Genomic DNA, 21,970 nt, shown 5'->3' on the forward strand with positions numbered 1-21,970 from the left:
TCAGCAAGCCAGCAGCAGACCAAGTACAGTGGTCTGATGTGTCTTTATTGTAGAGGTTCTTTTTACTTTTCCGCTGAGCTTCAGTTTCCTTCGAGGAGCCTGAGAAGCCCTCTTTCTGTTACTAACTTCTGCTCTATCTTGTGGCGCTCAGGACAAGGGTCTCTATAATCTCCTGTGCCTCTGTAGTGTGGGACCAGGTAGCAGAAAAGCCAGAAGGTAGGCGGCGCACCGCGGGGGCGGGGGTGGGGGTGGGGTGGGGTGGCGGGGACTGAGCGTTGGAGGCGCCCGCACGGCTAAACGGACCTCACCGTGCCGTGGGCGTGGCCCGGGACGGCCGCAGGAGCTTCAAGCTGCTTGTTTTCCATTCCATTCTTTCTTTACCCCTGCCCCTCCCACTTCCCCTTCCCCTTTGCACCTTTTCTTCCTATTTCACGTTATCTATTATACCTTTTAGTCCTTATTTACACTTTCGGTTTTTCACCCTAGAGAAACTATTCGGTATTTACACATATGTGTCCTATTTATTTCACTTAAGAGTATCACCTCGATGTGCATCCATTTAGCTATAAATGTCTCTAGTTTCTCATTCTTAATGGCTGAGTAATACTACATTTTATTTAAAAAACCACATTTTCTTTATCCAGTCTCCAAGCCCTTTTTTATTTATGTATTTTAAAAAATTTTTGAGACAGCATCTCACTAAGTTGACTAGGTTAGCCTCAAACTTGCAATCCTCCTGCCTCAGCCCCCCGGGGTGCTGGGATCACAGGCATGTGCCACTACATCCAGCTTTACACATCAAAAATTACTGGATAGCCTAGGAAGATAAATAGTAGAGTACAGCTTTCAGATATTTCACATGCAATAATATTCACATCTAATCTCAAGTTATCAAAAGACTTTGTGAATGTGAGAAATATTATAAATACTTCATATATTTCCCAAGGTTTAATATCCAAATGAGAATTCAAACTGGAGTAAAAGCCCACTAATGGAAAGCACAAGGAAGATCTTCACTATATTATTATTATTATTATTATTATTATTATTATTTATTTATTTATTTTTTGGTACCGGGGATCAAACTCGGGTCCTTGCACAGCAGGTGGCGAAACCACTGAGCTAAATCCCCGGCCCTATTATTATTATTATTATTATCATCATCATTATTATTAATTTATTTGATTTTTTTTTTTTTAAATAGGGTCTCACTGTGTAGTTCAGACTAGTTTCGAACTCAGTATGTAGCCCAGGCTGGCCTCAAATTCATGGTTATTCTTCTGCCTTGGCCTCCTGAGTGCTAGAATCACAGGTGTGTGCCACCACACCCAGATTAGCTTTATTCAGCGTAGACAAAATAGGCAAGCAACCTAAATGTCCCTTGACAGATGAATTGACACATGTTGGATTTTGTGGTGGCACTGTGGTTTGAATCCAGGGCTTTGTGCATGCTACACAAGCATTATAGTACTGAGATACATCCCCAACCTGTTTTTAAATTTTAAGAAGATCTTGCAACTGAGGCTGACCTTGAACTAGTGGTCCTCCAAATTAGCTGGGATTACAGGTGTTAACCACTATGCCTGGCCACACTGGACTATTATTTAGCCTGTAAAGAAGAAAAAAATGCTGACATTTGGGACAACATGTGCCAACCTGGAGGACACTGTGTTAAGAGAAATAAGCCAGTTAAAGAAAGACAAATACCAGTCACATGCAGTGCTGTACACCAAGTTCCAGCTACTTGGAGACTTGAGGTAGGAGAATAATTTGAGACCATGAATCTGAGAACAGACTGGGCAACATATTGAGACCCATCTCAAAACAAAACAAAACAAAAACAAATAATAGGTATGTTGGATGATGTAGAATACTGAGTGAATAATAACTACAAATTCAAGAATAACCAAAAATATTCAAGTATGAAAAAGAACTTGAATAATCTCAGCGAAGATATCCAGATAGTAAGTACATGAAGAGATGCTCAACTCACTGTTAGGTGATTTGAAATAAAAATTACCCCAATGATATCACTTTACCCCAATGATGACAAACTGTACCCCAAAAACAAAGGAACAAAAAAATAAGGGTTGGCGAAGATGTGGTAGGAAACCTTGGGTATTACTGGTGTAAAATGTTGTAGCAGGGCTGGAAAACAGAAGATGATAATTCCTCAGAAAATGAAACAACTGGATCAGGGATTTAGCTCAGTGGTTCCGGTGCCTGCCTCACAAGCAGAAGGACCCGAGTTTGATCCCCAGTACCAAAAAAAGAAAAAAAAAAAGTAACAATTAACAAATGATTTGGTCATTCCATTTTGTACACATTCAAACATACAAGAGAGCAGAAACCCTGAGATGTTTATATATCAATGTTCACAGCATCATTCTTTGCAATAGCAGTTGTTTGAAACACAGCCCTAACGAGTATATTGTTAGAGTGTGCGTGCTTTGTATATTCCTCCAAATTGTAACCATCTACCAGCAATAGAACAAACCCTGCTGCTACAAAGACACCAAAGTGCCCACTGCTCTTCAGAGCTTTCTGACCCAGAAACTCCCTGGCAGGCTGCTGAACAAAATCATTCAGCCAGTGAGGTAAACCCCACCAATCTCCCTGCTCTGACAGCTCTGATCCCCTCCTCCCTCTCTGAGTCCTGATCCCAAGTCCAGGGGTGAGGACATCTCAAGCTACGTGTGCTTTCCTTACTCAGACAATGAATCACTTGGACACACTACACACAGGTTTGTTTCTTTTCAGTTTTTATATCTGATCCATTTGGAGTTTATTGTTGTATATGGTATAAGGTATAGATTTAATTTCAACTTTTCCTAGATGGTTAAGCAATTCTCTTAGCACTTTTCATTATAATCTGTACAGTGTATTTGTGCCTCTGAAATACTATATGTTTATGAACTAAATTTCCATGTTAGCTGGGAGTGGTAGCACACGCCTGTAATCCCAGCATCTCAGAGGCTGAGGTAGGAGGGTCACCATGAGTTTGAGGCCAGCCTGGGCTACAGAGTAAGACCCTGTCTCAAAAAAAGAAGAAAAAAACCAAAACCAAAATGAAATTGCCAAGTGTTCTTGGGTCTATTTCTAGATATTAAACTTGTCTATTTCCTTTGTGTCAGTACCACACAGTTTTAATCACAGAGGCTTTATAGTATGTTTTTATTATTTTTATTTATAGGTATTTACTTATTCATTGTGATACTAGAGATGGAACCGAGATCTTGGATCTTTGCACTGAGATATATCCCCAGCCCTATTTACTTATTTATTTTTAGTTCTGAGAATAGTGTCTTGCTAACTTGCCCAGATGGGCCGAGAACTTGCCATCCCCCTGCCTCAACCTCCAGAGTAGCTGGGATTGTAGCCATTGGCCAACAGTATGTTTATGTTTTTAGTATCTATAGACCATCATCACTTTCATTTTTCAGTGTTTTCTTGGTTATTATCAGATTTTTAATATCAACTTTGGTATCACACACCTAACTCCATAAAAATCTTTCAGCATTTATTGGGATTATGTTACATTTCTGAATAACCCTTGGAGAATACCCAGTACACTGCTGCTATTTTGAAATGTCATATAGGTGGTCCCAGGTCATGTAGTAAGAGCACAAGAATAAGAACAGAAATACATGTTTTTTAAAAAAGATTTACAATAAATATGATTGCATTGAAAATGCAACGGAATCAACCATTAGAGTTCAGTATGGTGTTCAGATAAATTAAATCAAATCAATAGTACCCAGGCACAGTGCTGCAGGCCTGTAAACTCACTTCATTGGGAGGCTGAAGCAGGAGGATATTAAACTTGAGTCTGGTGATTCGCTGATTAGCAATTTAGTAATACCCTGTCTCAAAATTAAAAAGAAAGCAAAAATGTACCTCAGTGCAAAGACCCTGGGCTCAATCCCCAGTACCAGGAAGAAGAAGAAGAAAAGAGGATTGAGGGGTGCTGAATTTATGATAAAATCCAATAAATCAAACCTATTTTCTTTTTTTGGTGCTGAGAATAGCCGACCTAGGTTCTTGGCAAATGGTAGGCCAGTGCTGTACCACTGAGCCACAGAAAAACATTTTGAAGAAAAAACTCGTTAAATTTACAGAAAGAATCAGTACGATGGACACACAAAGAACCAACTATTAGGGTTTAGTAGAGTGTCCAGATAAATAAAAGAAATAGGGTGAAATAAACAGCTGACAGACTGGACTGACACTGGCAGGCAACCAGATCAAAAAGGAAAACTAGGGCAGAGGATTTAGCTCAGTGGTTCTGCCTGCCTGGCAAGGGCAAGGTCCCGAGTTCAATCCCTGGTACAAAAAAAAAAAAAAGGAAGACTCCAGGAACACAGAGTTGGGCGGAGCAACTTTCCCCAGCATCCTTCGGGGCAAGTTCCACCCTGCCCTCCTGGTCCACACTGCATGTGGGCATGGTCCCAGCTCCAGCTCTGCCCAGGAAATGGTCCCACCCACAGGCCTAACTCGAACTTCATCCTAGGCTCTGTCTGGACTTGTTCTTGCCTCCTGTCTATCTCTGAGCCAGCAGGCTCCCAGTCACACCTCCCTGGAGAATATTAGAATTTCCGTACCTGACAGGCAGAACATGGCTGATGTTTAAGGTACATTCTGGCAAAGTCAGGAAGCAGAAGTGACATCAGCTATTTGTTGACATCATTTGTGGTGTGACTCTGCCACTGTGCTTGTGGATCCTGGAGGTGGGTAGGGGACGCCAAGGGACAGGTTTGGCTGAGTTGCTGTAGGCCTCCTTGGAGATACTTGTCACCCTGTTTTCATTCACTGGGGCCACTAGTCCTGGGACTGACCAGTCTGAGATCCTGCTCAGGCCTACTGTCTTGGGAGGAAATGAGTTGTGAAACACTCTAAGGGCTCAGCTGGAGGATGTTATTATCCACTGTGTGTCCCTCTTCAAGACTCCCAAAAGCTGGGCGTGGTGATATATGGCTGTAATCCCAGCACCAGGGAGGGTGAGGCAGTATTATAGGCAGCTGAGTTAGATAGAAATTAATATACAGGACTTCCAGGAAGATGGTGGAGTGGTGAACAACAGAGAAACAGCCTCTCTGAGATTTGTCCAGACAGTGGTATATAGCAATATGAGAAAGAGAAAGAGGGAAGTGGGTCCCTGGGATCCAGCAAGGATCTGAAGCAAGAATTGAAGACCACAAGGAGAGTGAGGAGAGAGATTGCAATAAAGAAGAAGGAGGTGGCAAGTGGTGTTTTCTCCTGAGCCTTCACTGTGTGGGAAGGGCAACTCAAACCTGCAGACTCATGATGACTACTGGCAACCTCAGAGGCCTCCACAGAGAAATGTACCAGTGAAACCGAGCAGTGGATGAAGCAGACTGCAGGGGCTGATCAGTATTTGGGTTCATATGTACCTCCAGGACAGGTAATTGGCCAATAGTCATCTTAGAGAGGGGCCAATTGAGCCCAGAACTCAGAGCAGCTGCAGGCTGGCTCCATCAGGGTGAGGTAGAACTGAGTTCAAGTGGGCAGAAGGTGAAGGAGCCAAGTTCAAAATGGCAGGGAGCCAACTTGAAGTTGGCAGGAGACGCATGGAGTGTTGCAAGCTGAACAAATCAGGTTCCAGCCTCACAGCCAGAAACCAGCCTGAGCTTCAGAATTAAAGGGCAGGCTTGCTGGGAATATGCACCACCCTATGGCTGACTTGTTGGGATTAATCAACATGGATCTGGGCTCTGTTCCCAGTTTGTCTACCAGTGACAGCAGAGACACATCTTGAAGTGGAAATTTTTTCTTTTTTTTTTTCCCTTTTCTTGTTTTTGTTTTGTTTTTTCTTGATTGTCTTTCTATAAATATAAACATTGTTTCTAGTTTTGTTGTTATTCTTCTGTTCTATTCTTGTTTTTATTTCTTCCTTCTCTCTTACCTGCCTCTCTTCTTCACCAGTTCCCCAAAGTTTGCATAATCTTCCTTTGTCCTCCAGCCTTGCTTCTAATCTCATCCTCTTCTATTTCTCTATTTTTTTCCCCTAACTCCTTTTAAATTTTTTCCCCCTGAAGGTAAAATCACCATATTGAGGGCATATTTACTGCATACAGTTTTCTGGTTTGTTTTAGATTTTGTTATATAACCAAAAATCTAGTCATACAGTTAAAAGTGGCAAATCAATAGTTACCACTGTCTGTCATTTTCTAGGCTGTGTTTGATGCTATTATTATTGCTGATTGTACTACTTTAGCCAAGGTGACATAATTATTCTAACAAGTTCTTCTTCCTAGTACGCCAAGACTGAGATTGCTTAAGGGTTATAAATAATACTATATGTGCCAGTTCCAAAGAACCAAGGGCTAGGTCAAATAGGCAGCAACTTCTCATCCCCAATAAATTGAAGAGGTAGGATCTTGGAACAGACTCAAAACCCAAAAGCTATCTATACCTGCAAGACATCTCTGAGAAGTCATTATTTCCTAAGGGTTCTAGCAATACTAGCAATACTAGCAATAAAGGTAATTGACACATGTAATTTTTGAGCATCAACTCAGGAATTAAACTAAAAAAAGATGAGAGGACACTTAAGCAAGATTCCAACCCAAACTTCCAGGTCACCAAAGGCAAACCCAGGGAGCAATGAGGTGGAACACACCTACCTGGACTCTCTGAAGTGGTAATAGTGGAAGTAACCAACCAGATGAATGAGGCTCTAGAAAAAATAAAATCAGAACTAGTTTCTCAAATAACTACAGAGATGATGACCATAATGAAAGACATGGTTAGTGATTCTAGAGCAGATGCAGATTTAAAAAAAAAATAGGGAGCTGAGAAAAATGATGGAAACCACGAATGCACAACATAGGAAAATGGAATCCATGAAACAGATTCAAACAGATATCCAGGAAGTTAAAAATTACATTGAAAGTATACACAGCAGAATGAGACAACATGAGGACAGTATATCAGATATATAAGACAGGAGCATGGTTAGTGATCATGAAAGGAAAGATCTCAAAAATATCAAGGGGCCATGAAAAATCAATCCAACAGCTGCTAGACGATGCAAAGAATAATAACATAAGATTGATCAGAGTCAATGACAAAGCAGGAAATAGCACAAATGACATAAAAAACCTATTCACAGAAGTAATGGCAGAAAATTTCCCAAGCAGGGAAAAAGAATTTGACATACAGATAAATGAGGCATATAGAACTCCAATTAGCCATGATAAAAAATCTACACCAAGGCATATAATAGTCAAGATTCTAGAAATTCAACACAAGAACAAAATATTAAAAGCTGTTAGAGAAAAGAAACAAATCACCCATAAAAGAAAGCCCATCAGAATCACAGAAGACTTCTCAAAACAAACCTTTAAGTCAATGAAAGCTTGGAATGAAGTATCTCAAGCCCTAAAAGAAAACAACCTCCAATCCAGATGGATGTATCCCACAAAACTATCTTTCAAAATTGATAGAGAAATAAGATACCTCCATGACAAAGAAAACCTGGAGAAATTCATGACCACCAAGCCAGCATTCCAAAATGTTCTGAAGGACATTCTAGAAGAAGACAACAAGGACTGCAATTCCATGAACCCCAACAGAATGAATCCACTAAGCATGTAATTTCTCCATCTATTTTGAAGGATAATTTTGCAGGATACAAGAGTCTAGGTTGGAAGTTATTTTCTTTTAGGGCTTGAAATACTTCACTCCATGCTCTCCTTGACTTGAGGGTTTGTGTTGAGAAGTCTGTTGTGATTCTGATGGGCTTTCCTTTGTAGGTGATTTGTTTCTTTTCTCTAACTGCTTGTAGGATTTTGTTTTTCTGTTGGGTTTCTGGGATCTTGACTATTATATGTCTAGATGTGGATTTTTTTAGACTAAAACTAAACCCATGTCTCTCACCATGCACTAAACTAAAATCTAAAATCAAAATGGATCAAAGATCTAAATATTAAAACAGAAACACTAAATCTTTTGGAAGAGAGAATAGGTAGAACTCTTGCAGACATTGGTGTATGCAAAGACTATGAAAAAAAACCCAATTGCACAGAAAATATCACAGAGAATCAACAACTGGGATCTCAAATTATTAAAAAACTTTTGTACAGCAAAAGAAAACACCAGTGAAGAGACAATGCAGTGTGGGAAAAAATTTTGCCAGCTGTTCCTCAGACAAAGGACTAATATCTAGAATATATAAAAAACTCAAAAAATCAGACCCCTTCAATTTAAAGACTCACTCAAAAAAATAGGCATTTTAGGGCTAGGTGGTGCATGCCTGTAATCCCAGCACTCTGGAGGCTGAGGCAGGAGGATTGCCATGAGTTTGAGGCTAGCCTGGCGTACATAGTGAGTTCAGGGCCAGCCTGAACTACAAAGCAAGACCCTGCCTCAAAAAAACCAACAAAACAAAACAACATCAAAAATGGGCATTTGAAATGAACAGACACTTCTCAGATGATGAAGTAGAAATGGCAAATGAATATATGAAAAAATGTTCACTATCACTGCTCATTCAAGAAATGCAAATTAAAATGATGCTGAGATTCCATCTCAGTCCAGAAAGAAAGGCTATTATCAAGAAATCAATAACAAATGCTGGCAGGGGTGTGGTGGGACTGTTGGTGGGAGTGTAAACTGGTGTGACCACTGTGGAAATCAGTGTGAACATTCCTCAAAAAACTAAAACTATGGGCTGGGGATTTAGCTCAGTGGTTCTGCCACCAGCCTCACAAGCACAAGGATCCGAGTTCGATCCCTGGTAACAAAACAACCCCCCCCCCCACAAAACTAGAGGTTCCATTCAACCCAGCTATTCCCCTTCTTGGTATCTTCCCAAAAGAATTAAAAGCATCATACCACAGTGATAAATGCACACCCATGTTTATAGTGGCACAGTGTGTAACAGCTAAATCTTAGAAAGAGCCCAAATGCCCATCAAACAATGAATAGGTAAAGAAGATGTGGGTTTTAAAAAATACAATGGAATGGTATTATGCTATAAAGAAAGATAAGCTTGAAACATTTCTAGCTAGATGGATGCACCTTGATACCATACTGTTGAATGAGAATAATCAAACACACATGTTTAAATACTTCATTGTGAGAAACTGAAAGTGGAAGGCCAGGAATGTAGTTCAGTGGCACAGCACCTTGATTCTGGTATAGAAGGACAGGGAAGGGAAGGGGAGGGGAGGGGAAGGGGAGAAGAAGGAAGGAAGAGGAAGGAAGGAAGGAAGAGGAAGAGAAACTGAAAGTGGAAATAAGCACCAAAATATATTATATATATTGGGAAATGGGAAGAAAATGTTCAAATGAGAAGGGGAATGGGGAGGAGGGAAGGAAGGAAGGGAGAAAGAAAAAAGGGAATAGAAGGAAAAAATGGAAACAAACCTTACATAAATAAGGAAGGGAAGAGGGGTTGAAGGGAGTGGAAAGGAATGGGAAAAAAAGAATCAAGATATATCATGTGCAGGTACAAATTCCCTATGAAGAATAGGAAATAGGGAATTGGTATATCTAAAATATACCAATAAACTTAATTAAAACAAATTCCCTATGATGAATGTTATCATTACATATATTTCAAATGTACCAAGAAAGGTTTTGCTTAAAAAAAGAAATTAATATACAGTCAGAAAGGGACTGGGCTGGACTGTCAAGGAAGTCAGCAGAAAAAGTAAAGACATAAGAGTTGGAGTCTTCTGAGGAACACCAGGCCTTGAGATAAAGATGCAATGGCCCGGCCTACATGCCTCCCCTAAAGGATAAGCAGTAACTTGGAATTATACTATAATGTGTATCACCTGGTCCAGGAAGTCCAGGTAGATCTCAGTCACCCAAGTGGGTGACCACAGCATCTGGACCCATCCCTTCCCAAAATGCCTTTGTTCTTTCCATGTACCCTTGTTACATGACCTACTTCCTTATTGGACCAATATTAGCTAAACAGCTATATTTGTAATCTTATAGGTTGATGGTAGTTTGATGGATGTTGTACGCACATTATGACTTTGCTATATAAATCACCCCTGACAAAGGGCCTCTGTGCCAACCCACTTCTGGGTCCCTTCCTGTCTCTCAGTAGCAATTCCTATTCCCCAGTAAACATTTCCTACTCTTTTTTTTTTTTTTTTTTTTTTTTTTTTTGGTACCAGGGATGGAACTTGGGTCCTTGTGCTTGCGCAGCAGGCGGCAAAACCACTGAGCTAAATCTCTGGCCCATGTTTCCTACTCTTAACCTCCTTTGTCTTGTAGAATTCATTCTTCAATTTCAGGGGACATGAATTTGGGGTATCTGACATCAAGCAGGTTGGGAGTTTTATTTTCCCCTGTATCAGTAGGAGGATTACCATGAGTTTACAGTGACACCTAAACTATAGAGCAAGGCCCTGTCTGGAAAAAAAGTCTCTAAATTGAAAGCTGGGGGTGTAGCTCAGCATAGTGCTCTTTCCTAGCATACTCAAGGCCTTGATTCAATCCCCAGTACTGAAAAAAGAAAAAAAAAATGTCTTCCAGAGAAACCTTGTGAATTGTTCACGGAAGAAAATACTAGTCTCTGGCATTCAAGCATTTGATTATTTTGACAGGGCCTCAAAATCCTCCTGCTTCACACACCTGGCTACTGTAGCATATTCCTTGACTACTACGTGAAAGTTGTTCCAGAAGGCCCTCTTAGTCCTTTTCTTCAGTAATGTTCCATTTGAGATTTTTGTCTTTGTCTCTGATGTCCTTTATATTTGACATATTGCATTTGGGTAGAAAGTTAGGAGCCGGGCATGGTGCACACCTGTAATTCCAGCACACAGGAGGCCGAGGCAGGAGGATCGTTGTGAGTTTGAGGCCAGCCTGGGCTACACAGTGAGTTCAAGACCAGTCTGAAGTACATAGTGAGACCTTGTCTCAAAGCAACAACAACAAAGTTAGGATTCTATTCTAAGTGTCTAGGTTGTGCTATCTCTGTATATAAATATAAACATATGTAGATAGGAGACTTTTTAGTGAAGAGAAATAATACTCATTGTGTGTTTGTGTGTGTGTGTGTGTGTGTGTGTGTGTGTGGTACTGGGGATTGAACCCAGGGCCTCCTCTTGTGCTACATCCCTAGCCCTTTTTTCATTTGCTATTTTGAGACAGGTTTTTGCTACTGATAACTTGACCAGATTAGGCTCAAACATGTGATCTTCCTGCTTCAGCTTCCCAGCGAGTTGGAATTACAAGCATGCCCCTCCACCCCCAACTATAAAACAGGATCATCTGGGCATGGTGGTGCACAGCTATAATCCCATCTGAGGAGGGAGATCATTATGAGTTTGAGACCAACGTGGGCTGCACAGTGAGTTCAAGGCCAGAATGAACTACATAGTGAGACTGTGTCTCTAAATAAAGTCTTAATATGTAGCCCATGTTGGTCATGAAGTCATATCCTCCTACCTCAGCCTTCAGAGTGCTGGGATTACAGGTGTGCGCCACCTGGCTTTAACTTTATATACTTTTGATGCTTGAGCATCTTGGATGATGTCATGGTTGATGATCAGGGCTGCAGCTGCTTGATGACTTGGTGGTGCTTAACCAAAGCTGTGTAATTAATGTTAATCCAAGCGTGTTGGTGGAGAGCAGTGAGTCATTGTTTCTCTCCTAGTTATGAGTGTTGCTACTTATCAATTGCCATCTTTAATTGTTGGCAACCACACAGTAGATGGTGAGGGTGGTTTTAACTGCTTTGTGTGGGTTCCACTGAGTCTGCCTGGCCTTGGATGCCATCCCGATTGAAACAAGGCCTGTAGTTCTTCTGAGGAATTTGCTCAGAGATGCCTGAGGCTGCACATTTTCGAATCAGAGAAGTCAGTACTGCAGGCTGCTTGCATCTGGGCTTGGGCTTCTGATAACAACAACAAATGACCCTCAGTCTTATGGTCCAGACTTGCCCTGCTGATATCTGACTGTTAATATGTAAAACTGAGTTGATCTTTTTTTTTTTTCTTCCAGTGTTGAAGATTAAACCCAGCCTCTTCACACTGAACTACATCTCCAGGCCTTTTTCATTTTTTTTTGAGACTAGGGTTAAGTTTCTGAGCTGCCCTAAGTCTTTGACTTGAACTTGTGATCCTCCTGCTTCAGCCTCCCACAGTGTTGGGTTACAGATGTGCACCATCATGCCCAGCTCAACTTTGTATACTGATTTTGTGTGTGTGTGTGTGTGTGTGTGTGTGTGTGTGTGTGTGATGCTGACAAATAAACCCAGGGCCTTACATGTGCTAGGCAAGTGCTCTACCACTGAGCTACCGTCCTAGCCACTGTGTACTGAATTTTGTTAAAGTATTACTAAATACTGTTACAAGTTACAATTTTTACATATTCAGGGCTTTCCTGAAGAAATAATACTGTACCTGTACAGTAGTAAAAGTGCAGAAGCAGTAAAAGTGCCATACTTTCCTTACTAGTCCTAAATGGCATTTTTTCGTCTTTACTAATCACTGATCTGGCTGTCACAGATTTCACATGATTCAGTCTTTTTTCTCTTCTTTTCATCAGTTAGGGGAGGCTTTGTCTTGGATGATTTAAGAATCTATTAGTGGGCCAGGGATTTAGCTCAGTGGTTCTGCCGCCTGCCTTGAAAGCACAAGATTCCAAGTTCAATCCCCAGTACCAAAAAAAAAAAAATCTACTAGCTGAGCATGGTGGCACATGCCAGTAATCCCAACACTCAGGAGGTTCAACCAGGAGGATTGTTGTGAGTTCAAGGCCATGTGGTTCTGAACTACATAGACAGAAGCTGTCTCAAACAACAACAATAACAAAAGTAAGCAAGACTTAAAAATATGTAATTATACTTGTAAGAATGTATTAAGTTTTTAAAAATTCATTACAAAGAAATTGGGTTTAGGGCTGGGGGTGTAGCTTAGTGATACCCTGCTTGCCTGGCATGCATGAGGCCCTGGTCCCCAGCACTGCAGAAAAAAAGAAAAAGAAAAATTGGGCTTGATTAGTATAGTGCATTTCTATTTTGTAACTTATGGCAGTTAGGTGGTTATACCTTAGCAAATTACCACAGATTGTTTGCCTTAAATAAATTTATTTTCTCAGTATTGTGGAAACTGAAATTGTGCAATAGATTTTTGTTTTTCTTTGTTTGCTTATCTGTTTTTTGTTTTTGGTACCAGGGATCGAACTCAGGACCTTGCACTTGAGAGGCAGGGATTGGCACCACTGAGCTAAATCTCCCGCCTTGCTTATGTGTTTTTTCAGTGCTGTGCTTGGAACCCAGGCCCTTGAGTGTGCTAGGCAAGTGTGGTCTACCACTGAGCTGCTTGCCAGCACTTTTTTTTTTGGTACTGGGGATCGAACTCAGGTCCTTGCACTTGCAAGGCAGGTGGTGGAACCACTGAGCTAAATCCCCAGCCCTTGCCAGTGCTTCTGTCTGTTGTCCCTTTTTTCCCTTCAGTACTAGGGATTGAACCCAGGACATTCTTACTGAGCTACATCCTCAGCCCTTTTTTTTATTTTGAGACAGCGTCTTGCTAAGTCACTGAGTTGCCCAGGCTGGGCTTGAATTTGTGATCCTCCTGCCTCAACCTCCTAGAGTGCTGGGATTATAGCCTTATACCACCACACCCAGCACCATGTGTTCTTTACAAGGCACTAATCGTGAAAGTCAGACCTCACAATTTCATCTAACCCTTATTACCTCTACAAAGTTCATTTACAAATACAATGATCACAGGGTGTTAGGGCTCCAAAGTGGGAATGCAGCAGGAACAAAATTCACTCCATAAAATATTCTATTTTATTTTTACCTCCACTATAGTGGTGGTTTTTTGTTGGTGATGTTACTTTTTAGTTTGTTTTATAATTGCTTTATCATGTTAAATCAATGCTTCACTTTGGAGACTTAGGGTTTTTCCTATTGTATAACCATTTGAGGTCCTTGACTATTCTTGCTAAAATTGAATTGCCAACATGATTTTATTAATTAGCATTTTTATGACTTTTCATTTGTAAGTATCTAATTTTATTATAGTTTTGTTTTACCTATGTTTATTGAGGTACAGTTGACAATACAAATTGTATATATTTAGGGTATACAGCATGATGTACGATATGTATATGTTATTGCTACAATGAAATTAATTACCATTATCTCACATACTTACCTTTTGTTTTTTGGTGTCATGAAACACTATCTACTCTTTTAACAAATTTCAAGTATATAGTATATTAACTCTAGTCACCATACTAGACATTTTCTTAAATACTTATTCACCTTAGAGCTTTGTTGTGGTTTAGCTCTGGGGTATCCCTCAAGTATCATGTGTTTGGTAGGCGATTAAATCATGAGGGTGCTATAATCATCAGTGGATTAGCCCAGGATGAATTTTTAGCCAATTTAGGAGGTGGGGCCTGGTTAGAGGTGGGCCGCTGGGGGTGTGGCCTGGGAGGGTACCCTTCCTGGTTGCTCTCCTATGAGCAGCTTTTCTCCTGGACAGTTCCTTCCACCCTGCAGGTTATACATTTGATCCTGTCACCCATGGACTGAAACTTCTAAAACTGTGAGCCAAAATAAGTCTATATTCCTTTAAGTTGTGGGTGTCAGGTATTTTGTCCCAGCAATGAAAAAGTGACCAAGACAGACTTTGTTTGTAACTTTTTTTTTGTAGTACTAAAGATTGAAGCAAGGGCCTTTGCACTGAGTTACCTCCCTGCCTGTTTTTAATTTTTAATTTTGAGACAGGGTGTCTCTAGGTTTTCTAGGGTTGAATTTGGGATTCTCCTGCCTTAGCCTGTCAAAGTGCTGGGATTACAGGCTTGCAGCACCCCCCTTTGACCAATATCTCCCTTCCCCTCCTCAACAACCAGCCACTATTTTCTTCTTTGCTTCTATGAGTTCAGTTTTTAGATGCCACTTATAAGTGAGATAGTGCAGTTTTGCCTTTCTTTGGCTTATTTCACCTAGCACAATGTCTTCTAGGTTCATCCACATTATTTTAAGTGACAGGATTTCCCAGATACTCATGAGGCTGAGGCAGGAGGGTTGGAAGTTCAAGGCCAGCCTGAGCAATTTGGCTAGACCCTGTCTCAAAGCAAACAAACAGACAAACAAAAAAACCACTAAAAGGCTAAGGATGTAGCTCAGCACTCCCTGGGTTCAACACCCAGTACCAAAAAATTTGAAGCAAAATATGAAGATTTGCTGGTATTCATCAGTTCAATAGATTCATAAAATGCATTGATGATGTACATGTACAAATGTTGACAAAATGTTGGCAAACCAGTGTTGTAAATAACTTTACTAATTCCACAAAGGCCACCCACTGAAAATCGCAGCAAAAATGATTAAGGGAGTAACTTTAGGACTAGTGTTGAATATATGAAGACTGCCTGGTATCAGTGCTATTTCACAATGTAATATGAAAGGCCCTGAATTTATGGTAAGACCTGTCAAGTCAAGAGAAATACATATTTGAAGAACAAAAAAGCTTTCAAGTTTTGCAAGTAGTATAAGTAAATTGGAAACAGGAAATCAACTGTGTATTAAGAGTTTTAGCATGGGCTCAACATGGTGGTGCATGCCAGTAATCCTAGCACTCCAGAGGCTGAAGCAGGATGATCACAAGTTCAAGACCAGTCGGGCTGGGATATATAGCAAGTTCCAGGTCAGCCTGGAGTACATAGTGAGACTCTGTCTCAAAAAAAAAAAAAAAAAAAAAGGGGGCCAGGGATGTGGCTCAGTGGCACAGCGCCTTCGTGGCAAGCGTGTGTGAGGTCCTGAGTTCGATCCCCAGTACCAAAAAAAAAAGCAAAAAGCAGTCTAAAGACTGGATTAAGCCTGTGATCTTATCTACTTGCGGCAGAAGAATCTTGAATTCTACGCCAGATTTAGAGACCCTTTCTCAATAAAAGGAGAGGAGTGTTGCTCAGTGGTAGAGCGTCCCCAGGACTCCGAACCTAGTACCTGGGAGTGGGGTAGTCAAAAGGACACACCTGTCATTTCAGCAACTGGAAGGCTAAAGCAGGAGCATCACCTCGAATTAGCCCAGCTTGGTTTACGTAGCAAGGCTGTCTCTAAAAAACAATGATTGAATGATAAAGAGATAGGCCATTTAATGGGTTGACAGGCTTATCAGCAGGGGAGAAATACTGAGCAGCTGTAGGAACATGGGTAGAGGCAGGACAGCCTTTGAGGGCCTTCCGCCGTAGTCCCCACCTCCACATTCGCCTTCCGGTTTTTTCGCACGGGAAACCGCCCGGGGTCCGGGTCCCACCTCTAACTCTTCCCTGGCCTGGGGCTGCGGTCCAGCTCCGAGGCCAGGGTCTACCCTAACTGTGGCCTCTGGACCTGTTCTTCCCTCCACATTCTGCTCAGAGTTGAACCCAGGTCGCAACCGCATCCATTTGAGAGCTAACTATAACTGCTCGACATAAACGAACCCACCAGAGCCGACCCCACCCTGCACCGGGCACTGCCGGTCCAGAGTTCGGAAGCGGAAGTGACGTCAGCACCTCTTCTCTGTCTTTTCCGGTCTGGCTCCGCGCGGTCAAGTTCTTTTTTTCTCTTAGTGGCGGTTGAACTAAAACGGCTTCGGTGAGGCGGGATAAGGGGGCTGCGCGGGCGGCGGAAGGGGGCGGTGGGAGTCCGAGTGTGGCCGAGGTCGCCGCGCAGCCACTTCGGAGAGGCCGGGCGCGCTCCGTTCGGGTCTGCTGCGGCCGTGCGCCCTCTGGGCCGCCGCTCCCTGACGCCGCTGGGCAGTCGCCGCCAAGGTCCCGCACCGGGTCGTTTGGGAGTCATTCTTAAGGGCGTTTCTTTAGGGTCTTTTCGAACATAGTGCTTGGCTCCTCGAAAGCCTCTAAAGTAATCTTTTTGAAATTTTTGCCGATAGGAAGCGAAGTTCCGCCGCTGGCGTCCGGCCGAGCGTGCGTCCGCCTCCGACCCGGCGATTCCGGCCCGTTCTGGTGAGCACTGCGGGGACTTGGCTCGAGAAAGCGACTTGGTTTCTGGAGACAGACGTATGTTCTTTATTTGACTTTCTTTGCGTGACCTGACCTGTGTTTACTTTTTGAAACGTGACATTTAGAAAAGAAAAGCTGTTTTCCTAAATGGCCAGGGTTTTCAGAGTTCACGTAGCTTATGCAGAATGCATATCACGTTACTAAGGGACAAAGAGGACCCAGCTTCCCCACGGAGCTTCAGAACAAGGCCGCTAGGGAGGAAAAAGGAGGTTTTCTTACACTAATAACTACATTTGGACTTATCCTTTGTTTTTTCCCAGAAAAATAAAATACTTTTGCCGGGGCTTTTTTTTCCCCCACCTGTGCTGGAAAACGAACCCATGTATCTCATGTATTAAGCTCTGCCATCGAGCTACATTCCCAGCCCATGGTGAACTATTTGATAAAATGCAACTTGCAAATTGCAGAAGTAATACTTGCTTGCAGTTCTCTTTTTTTTCTCTCTCTTTTTTGCCGTACTGGGAATTGAACCCAGGCCTTCACACTAAGCTAAATCCAGAGCCCTTTTAAACTTTTTATTTTGAGACGAGATCTCCCTAAATTGCCTTAGACTGGGCTCCAAATTGATCTTACTGCCTCAGCCTCCAAATGTGCTGGGATTCAGGCATGGACCACCACACCTAACGGATACTTGTGTTTTAAATGCTTGGTGATCCAGCTTCTATAAATACATTGTCTTATTAAAGCCACAATACAAACTCGGCGGGATTGATGTGGCCTGTGGTCCCAGCAACTCTGCCATCTGAGGCAGGAGGATGACAAGACTGGATAACATGACCAAGCCTCTTCACAAAGGGAGAAAAAAGCTACAATACTTTTTTTTTCTCCATTAAGTTTATTGGTACGTTTTAGGTATACAATACAGTTACATTCCACTTGATCTTAGCCAAAAGAGAAGCGATATAATACAGTTACATTCATCATTGGGTTCTTGTGCCTTTACATGATGTATCTTGGTTCTTATTTTTTCCCCATTCTTCTGCGCTCCCTTCACTCCCTCCACCCTTCCCTATTTAGAAAGACTGTTTCCTTTTTTTACCTGAAAGGAAAGAAGGGAAAAGAAAAAATATGAGAAAGCCACAATACTATTACTTGAACCTAGAAAATATTAATATCCACATGTAAAAAAAATAAAATTCTCCATTGTTCCAAAATAATGCTTTTGGGTTTAATAGTTTCATGTATTACCCTTGTTTGTCTTAGTGTCCTTTAATTTAGAACAATTCTTTCTCCTTATATTGTCTTTATTGGGAGGCTGTGTTGGAGACCCGACACAGAGCCTTTGAGCATGCTACTTAAGTGCTCTACCACTGAACTGTACCCAGTCCTGTGTTGTCCTTTTGAAGAGTTATTCTTTGTTTAGAATCATCCATTTTTTATTTATATATATATATATTTTTGGGGGGGTACCGGGGATCGAACTCCAGTCCTTGTGCTTGTGCAGCAGGTGGTGAAACCACTGAGCCAAATCCCTGGCCCCCATTTTTATATTTTGCTTCAATTTTTTTTTCGTAGTGCTGGGGATTGAACCCAGAGTCTTGCTCGGTCTAGGTAAGCGCCTTATCACTGAGTTACACCTCCAGCCTCTTCATATTCTGCTGTTTAAATGTTTCCTCCATTTCTTGTATTTATTGTGAACTATTAGTGCCTGAGTTGTTGATTAAAGCATGTTGCAAAGTTTCAACATAGAGTTGTTCTCAGGGGCTTGTAAATAAATGTAGGAAGCTGAGATCTAACCAAGGAAAGATGTGTTATTACAAATTGATGGGGATCGGAAAGTGGAGGATAGTATGTCTTCATATGGGCATGATGAAGCTAAGAAGAGTAATGATTAAGTCAAGGCCAAAATGTCCATTCTGAAAGGAAATTAGTAGGGCAGGGAACAAGTTTACATATTGGCTGTAATGGAGCAAGGATTACTCCCACGTTTGGCCCTGGAGTCATTTTCTGGGGGTTGGGGTGGTGGTGGTGACTGAGAAATGAATATACTACTGTTCAGCATATTACTGACAGGAAAACTAAGTGCTATCTTTTGAAATTTTGTAAATCCAGGTAAAATGTAATCCCAGCTACTTCAAATGCTCAGGTAGGAAGATGGCAAGTTCAAGGGCAATCTGCATAACATAGTGAAACTGGATCCCCGAATAGAAAAATGTAGAACAGAGCATGAATGTCTTTTAAAATCATGAATAGGAAATTGACTTGAAATAAAATCAGTGGCCAAGTGTTGAGAAGTAAGTTCACTCTGAACATTCACTTCTGTTAATTACCTATCTCAGGAGATGCTTTTATCCATAATCAGAACCTGAGTTGTTTTATTTTTCCCCAGTCAGCCTTGGTTGTCTTATTCCTATCCAAACCAACCCTTCATTTCCTTGAATGAATGTCTAAAGCAGTGATGTAATAAGACGATGATAGAGTTTTCAATGATAACAAACAGCCCACTGTAGCATGCATGTCATAGATTCACCACCACTGGTCTAGAGTGACCACTCCTGAGTGACTCCTTATAGACACTCACACATTTTGGGAGCTGATGTCACTTCTTGGGGAAATAATCAGATGACTCACCTGCTGAAGGATCTGTGTGACTTGGCAATGTCCATGTTCTCTGGCCACTTAAGGGTCCCGAGAGCTGAGTGAATATAGTGAAATGTTGATGTGAAAGTTGATGAGGGTGTGCATGTTTATTGATGGGGCAATCTGAAAAATTATTGGTAGTATATCCTGACATTGTACATGTGCATACTTTGTCACACAAAAGTAATACATATTCATGTGTATCAATGCATGTTCATGTGTATTCCAGTGTTATATGTCATAGTCCTAAATTGGAAACAGCCCAGCTTTGGGTCAACAGGATAGTGGGTAAATTGTCGGGTACTCAATTATTAGAATGAATAATCGATAATGTAAAGTAGGAAGAAGGGGTCCAGGGGTGTGGGGGTGGTGGGAGGGGCAGGGGAAAGGAAAGAAGGGAAAGGAAAAAATGATGAGAAATGGAAAAAATGGAAATGGGGTCTTTGTAGATAGGAAGGGGTGGAGGGCGTGAAGGGAGGGCTGGGAATGGGGAAAAAATAAGAACCAAGATGCATTATGTAAAGGTACAATTCCCAATGAGAAATGTAATTGTGTTGTATACCTACAATGTACCAATAAAAGAATTTAATACAAAAAAAAAAATTGTCGGGTACTTAAGGAAGACTCTAGCAGTGATGGTGAACCTTTAAGAGTTATCAATGCTCTTTAGTGCCATAGGTTTGCAACCACTGGTCTGTAGCAAATAGAATAAATGAAAGGTAGATGAAAAAAATGGATGAACTTTACTTTTGGGGTGGGGTGGGGTGGGGTGGGACAGTGTCTCCCTTTGTAATTTAGGCTGATCTTGAACTCATTTTGTAGCCCCAGCTGGCTTCTCCCTCAGCCTCCTGAGTGCTGGGATTACAGGGGTGTGCCACCACCCCCAGCTTGGACTTTACAATTTTGAGTGAAAGAACACAAAAGGCAAGGATTTAGACCTCATTGACTAATGTATGTATTTGTTGTCTGTTGCTGCCTAACAGCTCAAAGTTGGTGGGTTAGAATAATGCTGTATCTTTGGGTCAGAAGTGCAGGCCTAATGTAGGTGGGTCCTCTGGTCAGGATCTCATCCCATTGTGATCAAGGCATCAGTCAGGTTGCAGTCTCATGTTGCTTAACTGGGGAAGATTAAGTAGGGGAGAATATTTCCACACTCAGGTAATGAGCAAAATTCATTTCCTTAGAGCTGTAGTACTTTTACTGGACACTGTCTGCTGGAGGGTGACCTTAGCTCCTAAAGGCTGCCTGAAGTGCTTGCCACCTGACCACTTTATTGAGCCAGCGAGCTCAGTTTCACCACCCCAGGGAAGGCCTGCACCATCTGTGCTGGCAATTGGAGATACCATAGTCAGAGTGGGATGTGGCAGCCATGCTGCAGTTACAGCCTGCTGGAAGGTAGAGAGGTTTGCTTGCTACTCTGGGCCAGATTAGTTGCAATTGTTAGGCAGCATTGAAACAATGCTAGCCACTGTTGGTGGGCTAGTGTGAAGAGGGAGTCAAGGCACCAGTGTAGGTGGAAGGCCTGGAGAGCCTGTTTTGTTCTTAGGAGAGCCATGACAAACATCTTCTGGGTCATTGTGTTAGTTACTTTTCTCTCATTCCTGAGACAAAATACCTGACAGCCAAAGTTGGAGGGGAAAGGGTTTATTTAGCTTACAGTTCATAGAGGTTTCAGTCCATAGTCAGCTGGCTCCAAGACAGCGATGACAAACAGGCCGTGAAGAGGAGAAACAACATGGTGCGCACAAGGTAGCAAAGGCAACAAGGGGGGCCCGGGCCCTTCACCTCGTCTTTGTGCCTCTTTTATCCCATCCAGATTACCAGGGTTAGGATGGTGCTAAACCACTCACTCATGTGTAGTGGTTTAGTAACCATACGCCCTGGATCCCAGCATCCCACATTCCAGATTCATCTACTTCTGACTGAATGAGGCTTTAGGGGGACATCCAGACCCAAACCGTAGCAGATACCCTTCAGCCAGCTGAGACCTGTAGGTCCCTCAAAAGGGAGTTTGGGTGCCACAGAGGTTACAGTGCCTGGACCTCAAGTGTCTACATCTACAGGGTTTTGGGTACAAGAATTTGGGGCCCAGGTTACCAAGCCTGGGTGCACAAAGTGAGTTGGGTCAATATGTGTATGTGGTGCACAGTGTCTGTCATGAGGGAAACAAGCCAACAGCATGGTCTCAGCGAGCAAGGGGCCCGTGGATGGTGGTGACTGGTTCAGTGTTTCTTAGTTATCTGGGTCCTGTCCTAACAGAAACATTTTTTTTTTTTGGTACTGGGTATCAAACTCAGGTCCTTGCGCTTGCACAGCAGGCAGCAAAACCACTGAGCTAAGTCCCTGGCCCCTAACAGAAACATTTTATTACTCAAAGATCATTGAA

At 42.0% G+C, this 21,970-nt stretch overlaps 1 protein-coding gene across 6 annotated transcripts in view; it reads left to right on the top strand.

Moving 5' to 3' along the window:
- The first annotated feature begins 16,197 nt into the window (after positions 1-16,197).
- Positions 16,198-21,970, top strand: part of LOC101706350 (uncharacterized) — a 30,877-nt gene continuing 25,104 nt past the window's right edge. For 2 of the 6 annotated variants that reach the window (XM_021245201.2, XM_087201778.1), the window contains exons 1-2: positions 16,200-16,579; positions 16,875-16,947. The gene's annotated coding sequence lies outside the window, so the exon portion shown is untranslated. Of the gene's footprint in view, positions 16,580-16,874; positions 17,002-21,970 lie in introns of all 6 variants that reach the window. The other 4 variants (XM_087201779.1, XM_021245203.2, XM_087201780.1 and 1 more) reach the window with 4 other exon arrangements.

The sequence above is a fragment of the Heterocephalus glaber genome, unplaced genomic scaffold (genome assembly GCF_053883595.1).
Source record: "Heterocephalus glaber isolate CG9 unplaced genomic scaffold, H.glaber_assembly_v1.0 deba00001761, whole genome shotgun sequence".
NCBI classification, from domain to species: domain Eukaryota; kingdom Metazoa; phylum Chordata; class Mammalia; order Rodentia; family Bathyergidae; genus Heterocephalus; species Heterocephalus glaber.